A 21,471-nucleotide genomic window follows, 5' to 3' on the forward strand; every position below is an offset into this window, starting at 1 on the left:
AATTATAGTTTGAGTTCACTTCATATCTCTTCTTACTTTTGACCAAAATTTCATTTAGTCTATCTTTTTGATAATATCAAAAGGGGGAGAAATGTTGTTTTGTTGTTTAATACATTGTCTAGCTATGCGCTTTAACTTTGAAATCAACAACCATGCATTTTGTGATCATCTTCAAGCTATGCATCAAAACAAATTTGGTGTTGAGTTTGTCATCATCAAAAAGGGGGAGATTGAAAGTGCAATGTGTCAAGAGAGAACTTAAGCTTGCCTATGTTTTGATGAAGATAAAGGACTTAGTGAAAGCTTAAAGACAACTCAACAAATCAACATGCCAAAGATTCAAGAGCTTCATGTCTAGACTAGAGTCTTAGATGTGTCTTAGTTATTGAGTCTAGGTTAGGTAAACCTAGATGCAAATCTCACAAAGTCTAAAAACTATCATATCATTTACATGAGACATGCCATCTAGTTTTATTATATGTTCATGCATTAATCATACATGTTATTTGTGCATTTAAGGCATAACATATAGGTAGTTTACCAATTAACATCATAACTGAAAATATGTCAGTTAATCGATTAAGTGAAGCTTTAATCGATTAACGTGAAAACAATTTTTAACAGTTTCAATAGATAACTGAAAAACATAATTCAGGTACTCTCTAAACTGTCCGTTAATCGATTACCAGGCAACATAATCGATTAAGTGGGTGCAAAACAACTTTTCTATATAAATTGTATTTTCAGCAGATTTCATATCATATACGAATTAATACATCCATTCATTCATATTAGAATTACTAATATGTGCCATTTAAGGAACATTTTGGAAAGGAAGGGTAATGGAGATCCAAGACCTATATAAATGAGTGATTGATCTTACATATGGAGAAGTTGCAATCATCACATCTCCTTTTTGTTTGCTTATCACATTCAAGTAGATCAGTATGCACTGTCCTAGCATTTAGAGTTGTCAACAATGTTGTAACTTCATGGTTACACCATTCTGAAGGAAGTTAGCTAGGCATTCCTCTTTACAAGATTTGTTCAATACTTCCTAGGATAGACTTAAACAATGACAAGGATGGGAAGAGGAAAAAAAGTTATGCAAAGCGTCTTTCTGACAATAAATATATGGCGCAAGGAGTTTTGGATGCCTAAGTGGACAGTTATGTGATTGCACTCGTGATGCAATAATCTTAAGAAGAACTTCATGATGATGAAGGTCATGCTTGGGAATTATAATTAAGGAAAGACTCAAGGAAAGCATATTCTTCAGGACTTACAATGGCATCTGAGGAAGATATTTCTACTATTAAAGGCAAGATTTGCTTCTCTCAAGCACTCCTTGTGAAGAAGACCCCATATGTTAGAAAACTTATCGACATGAACATGTGAATTTTGTGCTCAAGTTGAGAAAGAAGATTTCATTGCTGAAGGCCTGCATCCCGTACCATATGTTGAATCTGTTTTTAAGCAAGATTCTAAATAAACTCTTACACTTGCTATGATTTATTCAAGAGACCAATGTCAGAATTTTCAAGCTCCACTGGAAAGGGAAATGAAATATTGAAGTAACTGAAGATATACCTAAACTCCCATATCCTGAAGGCTTGAATACATAAATCAGGAGATCAAGTATCAATTTGATTGTATACTTGATGTGCCAGAAACCATGTGTAACATTCCCACTTTTAGTCTCTGCTTATATGTATGTATGTACATATTAATCCATTATTATTTTCTCAAATAATATTCAGATATGAAAATATTGAAGTTATGGCGAGAGATTATTTGAGTAAGAAATTAGCTTAATTGAATAACAAGTTTGTGGTAAATATAGAGATATCCAGTAAGTCGTGAATTGTGAAATATCATTAGTAAACTTCATGATTAAGTATTTATAATATAATTAAGTTCAAAAATAATATTAGAATATAAAATAAGTTAGGTTTGAGGTTTAACCGGAAAAATTCCCAAAGTTTGAGAATTACTTGTTACTAGATAAATCTATTGTCACAGACGTCCCACAAAAGTGGCTTGAGAGATCATAGGACTTGTTTAGATTTATGTTATATCATTAGTATTAAGTTTTTAATGAGTTATAAAGTTAATGGTTCAGTTTTGAGTTTTAAAAATAATATAATTAAGTTCAAAGATAATATTAGAATTGAAAATGAATTAAGTTTAAGGTTTAACTAGAAAAATTCTCAAAGTTTGAGAATTACTCATTACTAGATAAATCTATCATCATAAAAGACCCACAAAAGTGGCTTGAGAGGTCATGTAACTTGTTTAGATTTATGTTATATCATTAGTATTATGTTTTTATTGAGTTATAAAGTTAATAATTCAGTTCTGAGTTTTAAAAATAACTCAAACAGATTTCCACTTATTTGTGAACGAGTCTGTTAGTCGCTTTGCTTGGGAGAACTTGTATTTGTATCTGTCAATCCTATGAATACATAAGTTGTTATCTAAATCCTTATATCTCATGTGTTATATCGTAATATTTCTTACAATAAGTAAATTCAGCCATGCATTATGTATAAGCCTTAGTGGACAAAATCAACCAATAGAAATGCTTTAAAGTGCCAAAATATGTCACTTACTGCATGGATATGTGGTAATCCGAGTTTGGCTGGAAAATATCCCTATCCAGCCAACCAAACAGCCCCGGATTCCATCCCCACTCTATAAATAGGCCTTGGTGGGAGAAATCAGCTCATAACCACACAAAAGCAACAAAAGCACAAGCTCGCATTTGTAAGATTAAGATGACAATATAAGAGAGAGGTGAATTAGTTTTATATACTAAGTGATAATTTTTGCAACTTTAAATGTTAGAGTATTATGCAGTAAAATATAAGTTGTAGAAAATAAGGTATAGAGCTTGTAATTGAAAAGAGTAGGAAGAAGAGTAGAGATAGACTAAGAATTTTATATTGGTTAACTTTCTTGTCCACTTTAGGATAAGTCCAGTCCTCTTGCAGCAAAGAGATTGTCATTGCTAATATGAGTTGTAATTATAAATCTCACCCGAGATCACAAGTACATTACATATTGACCGATATCTCACACGCTTAGAAGAACACCTCTTCTAAGAAACACTCTTCCGCTTTTTACCACACCCCATGATGAAAAGTATACAACAAATGTATTAAGAAATTTACTAAAGCAAAGATTGATTTACAAAATATAACAATTCTATAACTTGCAATCCTTATGATCTTTCTATACAAGCAGTAAACAACGCTCTTAGTTTTTACAATATGAAAACTCAGAGAAAACACTTAGGTGCAACTTCAGAAAAATTTGAAAGTTAAAACTCAAAGTTGCAAGAAGAAAGTGTATGAAAGTTGCATAAAATTGTATGAAAGATTGGTGTGAAAATTGTGTTATGAAATAGATGTTTCAAGGCCTTTAAATAGGCTTTCAACCAACCATTATACCCCAAGACAAAGATAGGAGACGTTTTGAATGAAACCCATTCATTTTGGATGAAAGCTGTTCAGTTTGGATTGGAATATCTGGTATAACAACCCTTAGTAACTGATTACAACATTCCGGTAACTGATTATCAAAACTTACTATCCAATTGAGTAATTAGTTAATCCTTTAAGTAATCGGTTACTTTGTGACGTTTTTCCTAGGTAACCTAGTACTCAATTTTGGAAACATGTTGCTCAGTTTGAGTAATTGTTACTCTGTTCAAGTAACCCATCACTTAGGTCCAATAACCTCTTACTTAGGTCAAGTAACCCATTACTTAGTTTTCACTTGAGCATTGTGACTAATTATGCATGAAAGATTTAGGATAGAAGTACCCATCTTAAAAGACTATGAAATCTTGAATTTTGAATCTTGTCTTCTATGTCATCAAAGTCTTCTTCCTTTTTCTTATTTTTGTTGATCTTGGTATCTTCATCAAAATTTTGCTAAAGTCAGGAGCAAGATCATCTTCACAATCTCCCCCCTTTGATGATGACAAACTAACATCTTCTAGAAAGTTTAAGTTTTTTGATTTTGCATACTTGATATAAATTTGACATATTGATTTGAGTTTACTCCCCCTTTATTTTCGAATATGTGCCCTAAAAGATTAAATCCAGAAAACACAAACTCCAACTTTTCTTTCCCTTCCGACTTCATCAAAAAGAATGAAAAACTAGGTTTCCTTACACATGATATAATATATATATATATGTATGCAGCAAAGGGTACAAGATATATATGGTTTATTTCCATACCAAGGTCGGAAATATACTACATGAACCATAAAGTGTAAATGCTATAATAAGATAGAAATAATGTAAGCAACATAACATTTTCACATTAAAGCATTAAAAGGTTTATGCACTACAGAATTCAAACAAGTTAAATATTACAAACCAAAATGCAACAAGTTCATAAACTATAACATCAATACATCAAAACAATAATGCAACAAGTCCTACCAACCCTGAAATTATGGCTCATCACTGTCATCATCAAGATCCATGTAGTCCAAGCGGTTGGATAATCTTCTAAGTTCAGTCTAGACTTGTTGATTCTGAGCATCAAGGACATCCATCCTTATGGTGATAGGCATGGCAAAAGATGAGGATGACCCGATAGGGAATATAGAGGGCTAAGGTGGAAGAGGGTCAGCAGAAGGATTTTCCATTGGAGCAGCCTGTTGATTGCTCCTAGGTTTGTACAACTGATCAATTGGGTCTCAAAAGAATCTCATTTTGTGGATGACATCCACATCGATCTTGCTTTCTCTAGCATCTAGTTCGATCATATCCTCTCTAGCAATGGAAATACCAAAGTAATGGGCTGTGATTATCACTAAAAGATCATATTTGTCGCATTATCATCATAGCCAAGTTTATATAAATATTACGCTTAGTAACATACATTAGATTTAGTTCCATATCATTTATTTGTGAATGATTGGAAAATTTTGGAACCACAACATAGCTGAGAAAATAATGTAGCAAACTATCCTCTAGATTGAGATTTACAACCAAGAGGATATCTTGATTCTTAAAAGTTTCACCTAAAGCCCTTTTCTTATGCTCTTCTATTTCGTCTTAGATATTTACACATGAAATTGTGGAAATCCTTTGTATCATACTCCTCCCTTGAACATTGAAATTCAAATCCAACTTCAATACTTATGCATGGTATATTAATGCACATTGAACTGAAAGTCGTCAAGTCTAAGATAATGACTTTATCCTTGATTGTGGAATACATTTTATTTTACCTCATGTTCAGGTTGTAGTAAAATACCTGCACAAGTTATGGGTAGTAGGCACAATGTTCCTCGCAGAACACAAACACATTTTGTTGCCCAAGGAGAATGGGGAAATGGAAATCATTAGACTCGAAAGAGTGTAACTTGCCATACTTAGGAGCAAATAATATCCTCCTAAGAAAATGCTCTGTGAACATAACATGTTATTCATTGTTTGCAAGATGGCGTGTCAAATCCAACGGATTAGCCACTGAATAAGTTTGTTGCTTCCTTTGAAAAGCACATGTATGTTGCTTCTTTAAAAAAAATTAGGTTTAGAGAATTTAAGACTTTGAGGTTTTTGATTTAGTGCTCTAAAACTTGAAACAAGTGGTTGGAATGTGTTTAGAATTGAAAATGTGATATGAAATGCCACAAATTTCAAGCAAAAAAAAGCATGAAATGAAGTTTTTGAAAGTGGATGGGGTACCTTGAGTAGATGAGTTTGAGGAAGAAGATTAAGTGTCTAAAAAATGGGAAGGAATATTTAAATACACCCATAGACTTATCAGTTACTCTATCATAATAGTCGACTACACGATGTAAAAATAATTAGTATTCAAAAATTCAACTTTGAGTAATCAGTTACTCTACCTCACTGCCTCATCCAATAATCGGTTACTATCCTCAGTTATTGAATCCCTCAAGCATCCTGATGTCTAGTAATTGGTTACTCTCCATCATTAATCGATTACATACCCCAAAAATATGAAATTTAAGCAATTTAAAGCATGTTTAAGCGCAAGTAGGCATACAATACACATAATGAAGCAAACATATAATCATGTAAACATATATAGAACAAGTTAGCTTCATCAAGAATGCCTAATTCTCGTGTAATTTTATAAAAAAGAAAGGTCCTTTAGTCAAAGGTTTAGTAAAGATATCTACTAGTTGATCATGTGTATAAAAAAACTCTAAGAGTATATTCTTCTTTTGAATATGGTCCCTAAGGAAGTGATGTCTTATATCAATATGTTTGGTTTCAGAATGCATTACAGGATTCTTTATGAGGTTGATAACACTAGTATTGTCACATTTCAAAGGAATGCATCCTTATTCCAAGCTATAGTCTCGCAATTGTTGTTTAAGCTACAACACTTGGGCACAAGTGCTACATGTTGCAATGTATTTTTGCCTCAATAGTACTTAGAGCAACACAACTTGATTTTTACAAGACCAAAAGAGTAATACATTTCCTAATATATGACAAGTACTACTAGTACTTTTCCTCTTAGTTGTGCATCTAATGAAATCTGAATCTGAATCTGAATACTCCACCAAGTCATATAAACTTCCTTTTGGATACCATATCCAACATCAGTTGTGTCTTTCAAATGTTTCATTATCATTTTATCATAAACAACCACTAAACATTTTATCAAGTCTACTAGTAGTAAGATAAAGAATGGAATCAATCATACCTTGATACTATGAAATATTCATGAATTTACCAGCTTCATTAGTATCAATGTATGTTATTGAACCCATTGAAGTGGTAATAGCTTTGCATTAATCCATCTCAAAGTGTTTCAACAAATCCCTACAATATTTGGATTGACTAAGAAAGATGCCCTTCTTGAGTTGCTTGATTTGAAGTCCAATAAAGTAGTTCAACTTTCCCATCATGGACATTTCAAACTCACCTTGCAACATCTTACCGAATTTACTACACAAATTCTTATTAGTAGAACCGAAAATAATATTATCTACATATATTTGAACAAGTAAGGTGTGATGATATATTTTATTTATGAAATGTGCAGTTCCAACATTTCCTTTATTAAAACATTTTTCAATAAGAAAGCTTGTTAGACGACCATACCAGGTCAAGGCCATAGAGAGCTTTCTTAAGCTTATTATATACATGAGAATGATGTTTGTAATCTTTAAAACTTGGAGGTTGTTCAAAATACATCTCTTCTTGTATATAACCATTAAGGAATTCACTCTTTACATCCATTTTATATAACTAAAAGTCTAGAGAATATGCATATGCATACTGTAGCCTAATAGCTTCAAATCTAGCAACTAGGGTGAAGGTTTCATCAAAGTCTATAACTTCTTCCTGGTTATAGCCTTCCACAACTAGTCTAGCTTTGCTTCTAACGATTATACCATTCTGATGAGCACATCTCCCATGAGGGTATACCTGGTCGCCCTGTAGGCGACCCTGCTAATTTGTTTCTGAAGACCCATCGAGTTCCTATCACATGTATATTTGTAGGTCAAGGAACAAGTTCCCAGACCTCGTTTATCTCAAACTGATTAATCTTTTCTAGCATAACAAGAATCCATTGTTCATCATCATTTTTTATGATTCAATTTGAGATACAAAGGCCATGTTTAGACCAACATCATTTAATTTAAGACGAGTAGAAACACCCTTAATGATATCACCAATGATATTGTCTATAGGATGATCTTGGTATGCTCTTCATTCTATAGGCAAGTCGGAATATGCATGCTCTTCTTGTGATGGTATATCGTCATCTATTTTCATTTTCTCCATGTTGTTTGTTGCATTAGTAATGGATTCTTCTATTTTATAGGAGCTAGGTAAGTCATCATCATCAAAAGAAATTTTATCCTCCTTAGAAGGGTTAGTTTCATTAAAAGAAACATGCACAAATTCTTCTATGTTTAAAGTGCTCTCATTAAAGATTCTAAACACTTTACTTGTAAGAGAATAACCAAGGAAGATTCATTAATCTTATTTTTCATCAAACTTACCAAGATTATGAGTACCATTATTTAGCACAAAGCACTTACAATCAAACACATGCAAATATTTGATTTTTTGACCGCATCTTTGCAAAAGTATTTTAGGAGATTAGTCTCGTTCAACATAGTACGAACTAGTTCTTCCAAAGATTGGTTCCCTCTCTCTATAACAACATTTTTTGTGGTGTTCTAGGAGTAGAGAAATTGTGAGTGATTCCAAGTTCATCACAAAATTCCTCGAAATAAGCATTTTGAAATTCTCCCCCATGATCACTTTTTAAAACAACGATTTTTAAAGACTTTTCATTTTGCTAAAATCATTAAATTCCTCATTCTTGGGAACCAGAATAGAGTTCATCTATATCGAGAAAGTTTGTCTACTATAACAAGTGTATGGTAGTTTCCACCAAATCTTCTAGTTCTAGAAGGGCCAAACAAGTCCATGTGTAACAACTGCAATGGTCTATCAGATGAATCTATAAGCTTTGATTTGAAAGATGTTTTTGTTTGCTTACTGCTTTGATATATATCATATAGTTTGTCCTTAACAAACTTCATATTAGGTAAGCAATATGAATAAGAGCAATTCTCCTATGCCAAAGTCATGCATCATTGTCATGGACTACTAAACATTTTACTTTAAGAAAAGCATTGTTTAAAGAAATCGTGTGAATATTATTGATTCTCTAACCGACAAGTTTAGAGTCTTTAGATACCTTGTCATCTAGGATGCATTAGTCAGGGTAGAAAGTCACATGGAATCCTTTGTCACATAGTTGACTTATACTTAATAGATTGTTCTTGAGTCCCTGAATATATAGAACTCTTTTTGTGATGGTAGAAGGTGGCTTTCCAACATGACGTACTCCAAGAATTTTCATCTATTATTGTCCCCATATCTTACATAGCCTTGGTCCCATGGAGTTAGGATATAGAACTTGCTTTTGACAATGGGCATGTGCTTTGCGCAACCGCTATCCAAGTACCATAAATCACTAGCGGCTTCCAAGCATTCCTACAAAACAGGAAAAGTTATATTATGTACCCAATTTAATACGGGTCCTAGAGGGTTAGCACATTTCTCTGCTGATTTAAATCATCTTGAGGGTGTGTGCCCATAATTTTTACAATATGAACAAATGGTTGATGCTTAAGTATCCTAGGGTTATTTTTATGACACTTACTTAGATGTATGAATACTTTGTTTTGGAAAATTTATTTTTTTAGAGACATTTGTTTTTCTAGATGTTTGGTTTTTTGAATACCTTAGACTTCTTCGGTCTGTTGAATGTCTATACACTTTTAACATTTCATCGAAATCTATAATACTTTTGTTTAAACTAACAAGTTCGTGACTTAATGTTGAAAATTTATTTTCAATAGTAATATAAAGAAGAAGAAGAGGAAGAAGAGGAGGAAGAAGAGGAGGAGGAGGAGGAGGAGGAGGAGGAGGGTTTTTTTTAGAACATCTAATTTATTTTACATAGTGAGATTTGTTTTTCTAAAACAGTAAAATCATTTTTATGTTTTGAAAATGGTTTAGATAATTTAACATACTCACTACGTAATTCATTGAAAGCATCTTGAAGTTCAAAAAACGAAGGCTTATCTACGAGTTCAAATTCACTTACCTCTTCATCATCAAAGTGATAAGATGCCATTAAGGAAAAGTCTTTCTCTTCACTTTCAGGCTCTTAATTGGATCTTGTGTCATTATCTTTCCAAGCGATGTATGCTTTCCTTCTGACCTTATTTTCAGCCTTCCTTTTGAAGGGATTCTTCTTCAATGAAGGACAATCTGCCTTCATGTGGCATGGATTTCCACACTCGAAGTAAGTGAATGTCTGACCAAATATTGAAGCTTCATTTCTTCTTGCGAATCTTATTTAGGGTCCTAATTTGCATGTCTTGTTTCTTTTGAGATACTTATTGAACTGCTTTATCAGAAAACTCATATCCACTATATTTTCCTTTTTCTGAATAATCATCGGATGTCTCATATATGTCTGTTTTTACCTTCACCGAAATATTTTTCTTCTTATTTTATTGTTCCACATGATGCTCAAGTTGGTTAATTCAATCTCATCTTCCTTTAATTTTCTAAGAAGTGCAGCCAGCGAAATTTTGGATAGAGTCTTCTTTTCTTAGATGGCTATCACTTTAAGTTGCCAAATTCTGGTAAGTGGTCTTAGAACTTTAAGGTTGAGATCATTATTAGAGAGCACTTTTCATAGAGCAATAAGATGGTTTATAAGGTGGGTAAACCTTTTATGAAGATCTAGGATATTCTCTCTCGGTTTCATGTGAAATATTTCATACTCTTGTGAGAGAGTATTGAACCTAGACCTTTTGACTTCTACTGTTCCCTTATGAGTGGTCTCTAGGATATCCCACATTTATTTGGTTGATTTACAGTTTGACACCCTAAATAATTCATGAATGCTTAAGGTTGATGTGAGGATATTTTTGGCCTTTAGGTCATATTGTACCTTTTTCGTGTCACCGTCTTCTAGGAGGATTTTGGTTTTATCTCCCATATACCATCTATTACAACAAAGGGTAAATAAGGCCCTTCCTCAATCGCATTCCGGATATCTAGGTCTTGAGATTATATGAAGATTTTCATCCTAATTTTCTAGAAATCAAAACACTCTCCATTAAAATTTGGAGGATGATTGATGTTGGAACCTTCCTTCTCCCAAAAAGGATTTAGAGGTCATATTTCAAGAACATGATCAAGGGTGTGTCATATCCAAACTAAGCTCTTGTGCTAATTGTAAGATCAAGATTACAAACTAAGAGGCGGTGAATTAGTTTTCATCACTAAGTGGAAATTTTCACAACTTTGAATGTTAGAGTATTATGCAGTGGAATATAAGTTGCATACAATAAAGTACAGAACATGTAAATGAAAAGAGTAGGAAGAATAATAGAGATATATCGATAATTTTATATTGGTTCACCTACTTATCCACTGAAAGGCATGTCTAGTCCTCTTGTAGCACAAGAGATTTGCATCCATATGATGAAAACTATACAACAAATGGAACACTCTTCCTAGCAACACTCTTCCCTTTTCACCACACGCTATGATGAAAATTATACAACAAATGTATGAGGAAATTGGCTAGGGCAAAAATTGCAATACAAGATATAATAATTCTATAACTTGCAATCCTTATGATCTTTATATACAATTAGTATAGAATGCTCTTAGTGTTTAAGGTATAAAAATTCAAATAAAATCTTAGGTGCAACTTTGGAAAAATCTGAAAGTTAAAACTCAAAGTTGCAAGAACAAAGTATATGAAAGTTGCAGAAAATTGTATGAAAGCTTGGTGTGGAAATTGTGTTACAAAATGGATGTTTCAAGGTCATTAAGTAGGCATCCAACCAACCATCATAACCCATGACAAAGTTAAGAGACGTTTGGAATGATGCTTATTCGTTTTGGATGAAAGTTGCTACTCAGGTCAAGTAATCCATTACTTAGAATTTTGAAAATTAAGTTATTTTTTACTCTAAGTTTTTAATTAATTTCAAAATAGTTTTCATTTGAGCATTGTGACTAATTATACATGAAAGTTTTGGGATAGAAGTACCTATCTTAGAAGACTATAAAATCTTGTCCTCATGGTCTTCTTCCTTTTTCTTCTTTTTGTTGATCACAAAATTTTCATCAAAGAGTATTTTACATTTTAATAAACAAAAATATTCTTGTTAGCCATTTGAGAGAAGAATCACCCTAGCTCCGATTAGATTTGATTATAGTTCTTCACCGATCAAGTGTGATAACACACATTCCATAAACCTATCAAAGAACCCCATCTTGCATTCCCATACTAAGCATATAGAATCCAACATCATTTTCTTAGGGATCATGTGCAAAAAGGTGATTATGTGATTGAATTTGTAGAAACTTCAAAGCAGATAGTTGATATATTCACCAAACCCCATCCAAGAGACATGTTAGTTGTTCTTCAGAGAGAACTTGGAATCCTTGATGAATCATATCTAACCTAGCTTGCTTTTAAGTTTATATTTGTCTTACCATGTTTTCGCTATGCGACTATATGCGACTATATGCTAATATATGTTGAATGTGTGTTATAATGCTTACTTGCCTTTATAATTTGTGTGTGGATGAAATGTGTTTCTCTTAAAGATTTAGGAAGTGTGTGTCTAGCTTACATGCCTTAGCATCACCAAGATTGAAACAAAATTTATACTAGTGATTTGATTAATTGATTATTCCATGTCCTAATCGATTACTTGGGCATGTTATGTGAATTTTAATAGATTATCTCTCAATCTTAATCGATTAAAAAGCTTATAGTAGCTATGAGATGGAACTTTTGAATAACAATAATCGATTAATGAGACAAAATAATTGAATAACGACATAAATATAACAGATTTCAGTTTTGTCTTGGGGTTCCAAACGTATGAACCCTAATTCCCAATTTGTGCCCCATCTGTCTTTCCATCCAAATCACGTGAAAATAAGTGTTTCTTTGTCAAATTCGAGCATTCCCAAAATCCTTCTTCTCAGAATCTTCCATCCCCAACAAGAAATTTCTCTCAAAAACCAAAATCTCCAAATTAGAAACCTAAACTCTAACTTGACTTAATCCACATTGTTCAATTAAATCTTCGTTATACCTTAATTATGAGTGAACAAAGGCAAGTTAGAATGAAGACCACCACAAAAGACATTGAACCGCTAAAACTGGTACGTCCTCATCTTCTAAAAGGGACCCATTCTATTCCCCAACTCTTTAAGCTTCACATTTGACAAAGTATCATGAATGAAAATTGATGTATATCAGATATGCCAATTGGAATCACAAGGAGCTAACAAATTTCAGGAATTAAACGGTATCATTTACCCATCTTTGGTTAGAGAGTTATACAGCAATATCCAGGTTAGGAAGGGATTACATATGACTACATTTAAGGGGAAATTAATAACTTTAGATGAAAATTTGTTTACGGAAGTAGGGGGTTTCTCTCGTATTGGATTGCCCTTAGATAGTTGTGATGATAGCGCATGGGAAATTTTTGAGGTTGTTATGATGTACAAATCATGCTTAAGGGGTCCTCAATACTATATGTAAGGTGATATACTCAAAGATGGGTCTCTCACCATAGAAAAACATCTTCTTATTACTTAATTGCCTATATCATGGTTCAAAGGAACACCAACTTTTCTCAACCAGAGATAAATGATTTGAAGTTGATGTTTGCTATTAAAGAATATATTATTGTTAATTGGCATACTGGAATCCTAAAAGTTATATCTGGTATCGCATATTCATCTTCTAGGTTGTTTGCATACGGGATTTTTATATTGGAGATTACCGATCATATGAAGAATGATGTATCTGATGTAGAAATCATGACCACAAACTCTCGTGAACACCTTGTCGGAGAAAATATAATTCACAAAATGGGAATATATAAGTGCAGTTGTACTGGAAAGTACCAAGAATATCATATATCAGTGAATTTTGATTTCTTCGAAGATGAGGGTAATTCAAATCAGCATGAACCAAGCACTACACAACCACAGATTGAGACTTCAAATTGTATGTATTAGATGGCAACTAAGAGGGGAGTGAATTAGTTGATGGGAGAAATGACTGATTTCTCTACTAAGATATCAAAGTGTTTGTGTAGTGGAAAATAGTTGCAGAAATCAACCAAGTTAAAACCAAATGAAAGTACACAAAGAATTTTTATACTGGTTCATTATCTTGTCCATAGAAGGTTACATCTAGTACTCTTGCCACACAAGAAATTTTTCCACTACATACTTTGAGTTGCAATTACAATTTCTCTCCTTGAGGCCCTTGTACCTTACACATTCACAAATATCTAACCTTGGAAAACAACCTTTCCAAGTTAACTCTTTTCCCCTTCTTACCACACCCTTGTGATCACAAGTATTACAACAAGATGAAGAATGAAATCAATGGCAGGATTGCCTTTACGAGTATTTGATAATTGCTATAAATATACTCAATAAACAATCCTTTTATTTGATTGAGAAACTTTAGAGTTTAGCACTTGAAGTAACTTCAGAATAATCTAAAAGTTTAGATTCAAAGTTGCGATAGAGTGCATGAATTGTTTTACCAAGTTGTGAAAATTTTGTGTATCAATTGTATGTGGATTGTATGTTGAATTGAATGTCTCAATGCATTTAAATAGGCTTTCAATTAGCCATAGTACCATTCCATGAAGATGAGACACGATTAGAATGAAACTCATTCACTTTGGATGAAAATTATTCATTCAAATTTGAAAATCTAGTTTCCAACAACTATGCGTAATTGGTTACCACGATAATATAATCGATTACTGAAACTTGTTGTCCAAAGTGGAAATCGATTAATACAAGTAATTAATTGGTTACTTAGTGTCATTTAAGCTTTGTAAATGTTTTCTAAGTGAGGTAACCTGATACGTAGTTCCAGTAACATGTTACCAACTGTCACATAGTTTAGGTAACCAGTTACCCAGATCTAGTAACATGTTACTCATGTCAAGAAACTTGTTACTTAGCATTTTTGACCTTGTTTCAAGACTTATCCAATTCTTATGAAAATAATTTTGAATGCTTTGAGCATTGTTACTAAATAAAAATTGAGCATAAGGATAGAAGTACATATTGAAGAATTAATCTATAATTTCCTTGAAGCTTGAATCTTCTATGTCTTCATAGTCTTCTTCCCTTTTCTTCTTTTTATGATATTGGTGCCTTCATCAAAATTGTGCCAAGGTCAAGAGCAAGATCTTCTTCACAATCTCTACTTTTTTTATGATGACAAACCAACATCTTTTGAAATTTGGGATTTTTAATTTTTTTGAGATTTAGCATTCTTCATATGATATAACATTGTTTGACTTTGACTATGCTCCCCCTATCTTGTATGCTCCCCTTTGTTTTATTGTATGTGCCTGGAAATTTTTGATAGAAAAATACATAACTCCAACATTTCTCCCCATTTTGACTTCATCAAAAAGAAGAAAAGTGAGGTGTCCAACACTATATATATAGATATCAAAGTGTAACAAGATATATTTGACTTGATTAGAAAACCAAGGTCAGAAATTCTTTTAAATTGGCTGTATGAATTTGAATAAAATCAAATGCTATAAGATAATGGAATAAACATGACATGTCATAGTATTCAAATAGTTAAAGTAAATAGTTCATACATGACTAAAAAGTTAATATAAAATTATCAACCATAATCTAGCAGGTTCAAAAATAACAATGACAACTAACTAAGCAAAATCCTAGACCACTACTCCTAAGAATCTGGATAAGCCCGCTCAACATCCAAGCCCATGTAATCCAATCGGTTTGACAAACATCAAAGTTCTTCTTGGACTTGATGGTTCGCAGTACCAAAAGCATCCATCCTTGTAGTGATGTAGCCTTGAAGCGAAGACAACTCATCCATAATCATGTGATTAGAAGGAGTGGAGCTAGAGGAGAAAGATTCAGCATGAAATGAGGTTCGAGTAAGAGGATCAACAGAAGGATTTTCTGGGGTAGCAGCCTATTCATCACCAAGATGCTTATAAATCATGTCAGTGGTATCTCGAAAGAATCTCATCTTGTGGATCACATCCACATCAAATTTATTATCCTGAGCATCAAGTAGGATCTTAGACTCACTAGCAAAGGATATGCCAGAATACTCAAGTATAGTAGTTATGAGAATGGCATAAGGCAAGGGTCCAAAATTACCTCTAAAGGCTCACATCTGTTTCATTACCATTAATGTCCAATTGATAAGCACATTATGTTTAATAGTGTACGTCAGTTGTAGTTCCATATTATTTAGTTATGAATGATTTGAAATTTTTGGTACCACAATGTAACTCAGAAAGTAATGAAGCAAATGGTCCTCTATGTTTAAATTTTTAACAAGTAAAATGTTTCGGTTTCTAACAAAATCATTGACAGACCTTTGCTTACACAGTTCAATTTCCCTTTTTGAATATCTACACATAGAGTAGTAGAAATCCATTTTGTTATACCCTTCTAAGTCACACTAAATGCGTGATTCTACTATCATCTATATGTATGGCATATTACTACAAATGAAACTTAAAGTTCTGAAGTCTTTGGCAATGTTTTTGCCTTTGACACAAAAGAAGATTGGCAAGAGTACTGGATGTAACCTTCGACGGACAAGAAGGCGAACCGGTATAAAAACCCTTGGTGTATTCTTCTTCTACTTATTCTTGTCATTTACTTTTGATTTACGTGGTTGAATTTTGCACAAATAATATGCTACATATAAACATTGATAACATAGCAGAAAAATTAGCCATATTCTCCCAACAACTAATTCACCCCCCTCCCCCTCTTTGTTGGCATCTTAAACTTACAGGACCAAACAAATCCATAAGCAATATTTGTAATGGTCTAGAAGTTGAAGTAATTAGTTTAGGTTTAATGGATACTTTAATTTGTTTGCCTTTTGGCATAAATCACATAATTTGTCTTTGACAAATTTGATCTTTGGCAAACCAACTATAAACTCATGTTTAATTAATTTATTTAAATGAAATTGTAGTTGTTGTTTATCCAAATCGTGCATAACCACTACTAATTATAAGACATTTGACCTTTAAGTATAAATCATCTAAAGATAACATGTACATGTTCTCTATCCTATTACAATGAGTTTTGGATCATGAGTCATCTTATCTTCTATGATGCATGTGTTAGATGTGAAAACCATACTAAATCCTTTGTTACACACGAATATTTCTCCTATTTAGATGGGTACTCGGGAATTTATTAAATTCACATTCACCCTGAAGACCAACAACAAACTACTTTCACATGTCCTTATGGCACATTTGCCTATAGGAGAATGCATTTTGGGCTATGTAATGCCCCAGCCGCTTTTCAAAGATGTGTGACTGCAATATTTTCTGATTTTATAGAACATAATGGAAGTTTTTATGGATGATTTTTCTGTTTATGGACTTTCATATGATGACTGCTTAACAAGTTTGACAAAAATATTGCAGAGATGTGAGAAAGTGAATCTTGTATTAAATTGGGGAAAATTTCACTTCATGGTGTGCGAGGGTAGTGTGTTGGGGCATTTGATTTTAGGAAAAGGGATAGAGATGAACATGGCAAAAATTTTAGTGATAGAAAATATGCCACCACCAATTAACATAAAAGGTGTTAGGAGTTTCTTAGGTCATGCGGGATTTTACCGCAAATTCATAAAATATTTTTCAAAAATTATGAAACCCCTTTCTAACCTTTTAATGAAAGATAATGCATTTGATTTTATTGCTGCTTGTCTAGAATCGTTTTGCAGGTTGAAGGAGGCATTGGTCACTGCACCAATATTGCAATCACCAGACTGGAATCTTCCCTTTGAAGTTATGTGTGATGATAGTGACTATGTTGTGGGAGCAGTGTTGGTCCAAAAGAAGGACAAGAAGATGCATGCAATCTATTATACAAGCAAAACACTTGATGGAGCTCAAGTTAACTATGCCACCATAGAGAATGAACTACTAGCTGTTGTGTTTACCTTTGAAAAACTTAGGTCCTACCTAGTAGGTTCTAAAGTTATAGTCCATATTGATCACTCAGCCCTGAGATACTTGATGAGTAAGAAATAAGCCAAGCTACGTCTTATCCGATGGATTCTCCTTCTGCAAGAATTTGATCTAGAGATTGTTGATAGAAAGGGAACAGATAATTCAGTTGCAGATCACTTATCTCGGCTTGAACATCCAAGTAGAGAGGAGGAGGACATACCTATTGATGATTCCTTTACTGATGAGCAACTCCTCCTCCTCGACATTGTAGAGGCACTTTGGTATGCTGATTTATTAAACTATTTGGTCAGCAAAATTCTTCCACCTGAAATGACACCGCAACAGAAAAAGAAATTATTCTCAGATCTGAAGAAGTATATATGGGATGATCCTTACCTCTATCGACTATGTGCTAATGGTATTTACAGAAGATGTGTTCCAAAAGAAGAAGTGTCAAAGATCCTGAGTTGTTGCCACTCTGCCTCATATGAAGGTCATGCCAGTACTTCAAAACAATTACAAAGTTATTCCAATGTGGTTTCTTTTGGCCACACATATTCAGAGATGCAATGAATTTTTTCTCACATGTGATTCTTGCCAAAGGGTGGGGAACATATCAAACAGACATGAAATGCCAATAAACCCCATCCTTGAGGTGGAGATATTTGATGTATGGGTAGTTGACTATATGGGACCTTTTCCTACTTCAAACAACAACAAATATATCTTGGTGGTAGTCGATTTTTTTTCTAAGTGGGTGGAGACAATTTCATCTCCACACAATCATGCTAAAACAATCATCAAACTGTTTACCAAGATCATATTTCCAAGGTTTGGGGTCCCGAGGCTGCTTATTAGTGACGGAGGCTCACACTTTAGTGAAAGACATTTTAAAAACCTCTTGAAGAAGTATGGTGTTTCTCATCGAGTTGGTACCCCTCACCACCCTCAAACAAGTGGTCAAGTGGAAGTATCAAATCGTGAGATTAAGAGCATATTAGAGAATACAGTGTCTAGGAGAAGGAAAGATTAGTCCTCAAAGCTTGATGATGCTTTATGGGCTTACCGTACTGCATATAAAACACCTATTGGTATGTCACCATTCAGGTTGATTTATGGTAAGCCTTGACACCTTCCAGTGGAACTAGAGCATAAGGCGTATTGAGTAGTCAAATTGCTAAACTTTAAAATGAAAGTTGTTGGAGAAAAGAGGAAATTCCAACTACAATATATGGAAGAACTGTGATTGGATGCTTATGAGAATGCTTGTACTTACAAAGAAAGAACAAAAAGATGACATGACAAACACATACTCCGCAGAGAATTCCAAGTAGAGGAACTAGTCCTCTTAATCAACTCTAGATTGAGGCTCTTTCCAGGGAAGTTAAACTCTAGATGGTCAGATCCGTTCAGAGTCACCAAGGTTTACCCTTATGAAACAGTTGATATATGGAATGAGGAAAGGGGAAACTTCAAGGTGAATGGTCAACGTTTGAAGCATTATCTAGCAAATGAGCGACTAGAGAAACAAACAAACATAGTCCTCTTGGATCCTATATGAGCTACAAAGATCAATCGTCAAACTAATAACGTTAAACGAGCGCTTCGTGGGAGGCAACCCACGCTATAGGTACATTTTTAAATTCATTAATTTTTAGTGTTTTAGTGTCTGCTTTAGTACCTCCCTGAGTTTGGAGCCTTTGTAGGGGGATGTATATAGTGTCGGCCACAAAATAAAATGGTGTTGCTGCCCAGGATATTTGCACCTAGTCCATCTAGAACATATGGCCATTTGGGACATTTTTGTCTTCTTTTGCAGGTACTTCCACTACACCCAATGAAGCCAACCACTTATAATTGGTACATGAGTTAATGACACTTCATACCTAACCCATGAGTTTTCTTTTTCTTTCTCTTATTGTTTAGATTTTTTACATTGGGGACAATGTAAATTTCTAGGCTTGAGAGTTTTTTGCATATAGATAGTTCATTCATTTCATATATACCATATAGATTTTAAATTTTTTAGGTTGACTATTCATATTATCATATGTCTCATATATCATCTATCCCCTGGTTTGTTCTATGTATTGTCTATCTGCTTTAAATGAAAAAGTATGCATGAATGGTGATTGTTGATCTATGACCCTCATTCAAGAAAAAAATTGTTGATAGAATAATAACATGAAAGACATTAAATTTGACAATTGTGAATTAAATTTGGTTAAATAAAAGTCTTTGTTTCATGACTTTTGCTGAATGTACCAAATGTGAGAATCTGGAGCCAAACACAATAAGGGTTCTGATTTGAATTGACAATTACATAAACCTGTTTTTTTTTCTTCTTTCATGAGTGCATAATTTTCTGTGATTGTATATTCTAGAACTTGATTTGTGTCCGTTTCAAGATTGAAGTCTGTTTGTATGCATTAAAATGATATAGGCAATTAAGACTTTTTATTTTGACCTTCAACTCCTTGCAATAAACATCGAAAACTCATTAGTTGTCCACTTTTGAGCCTGAACTTTAATGATTTTTCATAGCTACTCAAATTGGAGTTTGGGGTAATTTATGATGTCTGGTTAAAGCAATGATAAAGGTAAAAATGTCATGTGTGATGAAAGAATCCATGAAAAAGTGAAGAAGAAACTAAATAAATAAATTTCATCCCTCCCTTTTTAGAAAATCTCAACAAAAAGAAGAAAAAAGGAAGAAAAAAAAAAGAAATACAAAATATACTAAAAGAGAAAGGACTGGAAAAAGTGTGTTGTAAGGAGAAAGGTTGATTGAAAAAAGGTCATATGATAAAGTAAGGTCTATCAAGATAATCTCAATGCTTCAATCACATGTCTAAAATGTTTAAGTATTTTGGGAAACATTTGTAAGCTTTTGAATTATCCTTTCTTTGACTATCCCACCTTAAATCATTCACCTTGGCCCCATTACAACCATTCAAAGACCTCTTGATTTTTGCATGCATTCAAATACACTTAGTGGCGATTTGTCTATATTCAAGCCTATGGTCATTTACTTTCATGAAATTTTTGAGTAAAACACTATGATCCTTAAACACATGAGAGTGATGAGAGAAGAGTGACCCTAATTCATGCAATTGTTATGACTTAAGGACTTAGCTTGAATTAAATTTTTTTATGATTGTCTTGTCTTGATGTCTGAATTGTTTCAAAATAAACATGAGATTGCTTGTTATTTTGGGTCATAGTTTCTATATCATCATTCATGATTGTGAAAATTAGACATAATACTTGCTTGAGGACAAGCAAGAGATAATCTTGAGGGGATTTAATAAGTGTGAAATCATACTACATTTGCATTGCATTTAACTTGTATTTTAGGTCATAATTAGGACTTTAGGATTGTTTTTAGCTTTTATTTCTCTTTGTTTGAGTTGAGCGGGTGTTTTTATATATGCTGTGCAGTTTGGATGGACTAAAGAAAAAAAGATAGAGATTGGGTGCAAGAAGATTGAATTCAGTGTTGAGGCTCTGCGAAGAACAATTGAAGGACCAAAAGACGTCATAGATGTTATATTATATTCCTATTTTTTAGATTTGTTTTGTTGGGCTTAGACCTATATTTTGTAATTAGGATAAATAAGGGTTCCCCCTCAAGGATTTTAGACATTCTTTATATTACAATTCTCTAATTTAGAATTTGGGATTCTCTTCTACATCATGAGTGAGTAATTCCCTTTGTTTCTATGATTGGGGCTATACCCTTTTACATTCAATAAATACTTGTTCTTACTTCTATTTCATTGAGTGTTGTGATTTGAATCATTAAACTCAGTTTTATTCGTGTGAGTTGTATGGCCAACAAATTAAACCTCTTAGATGCATTGGGGAAGGAC

This window comes from Lupinus angustifolius, unplaced genomic scaffold, assembly GCF_001865875.1.
Source record: "Lupinus angustifolius cultivar Tanjil unplaced genomic scaffold, LupAngTanjil_v1.0 Scaffold_230, whole genome shotgun sequence".
In the NCBI taxonomy this organism is placed as follows: Eukaryota; Viridiplantae; Streptophyta; class Magnoliopsida; order Fabales; family Fabaceae; genus Lupinus; species Lupinus angustifolius.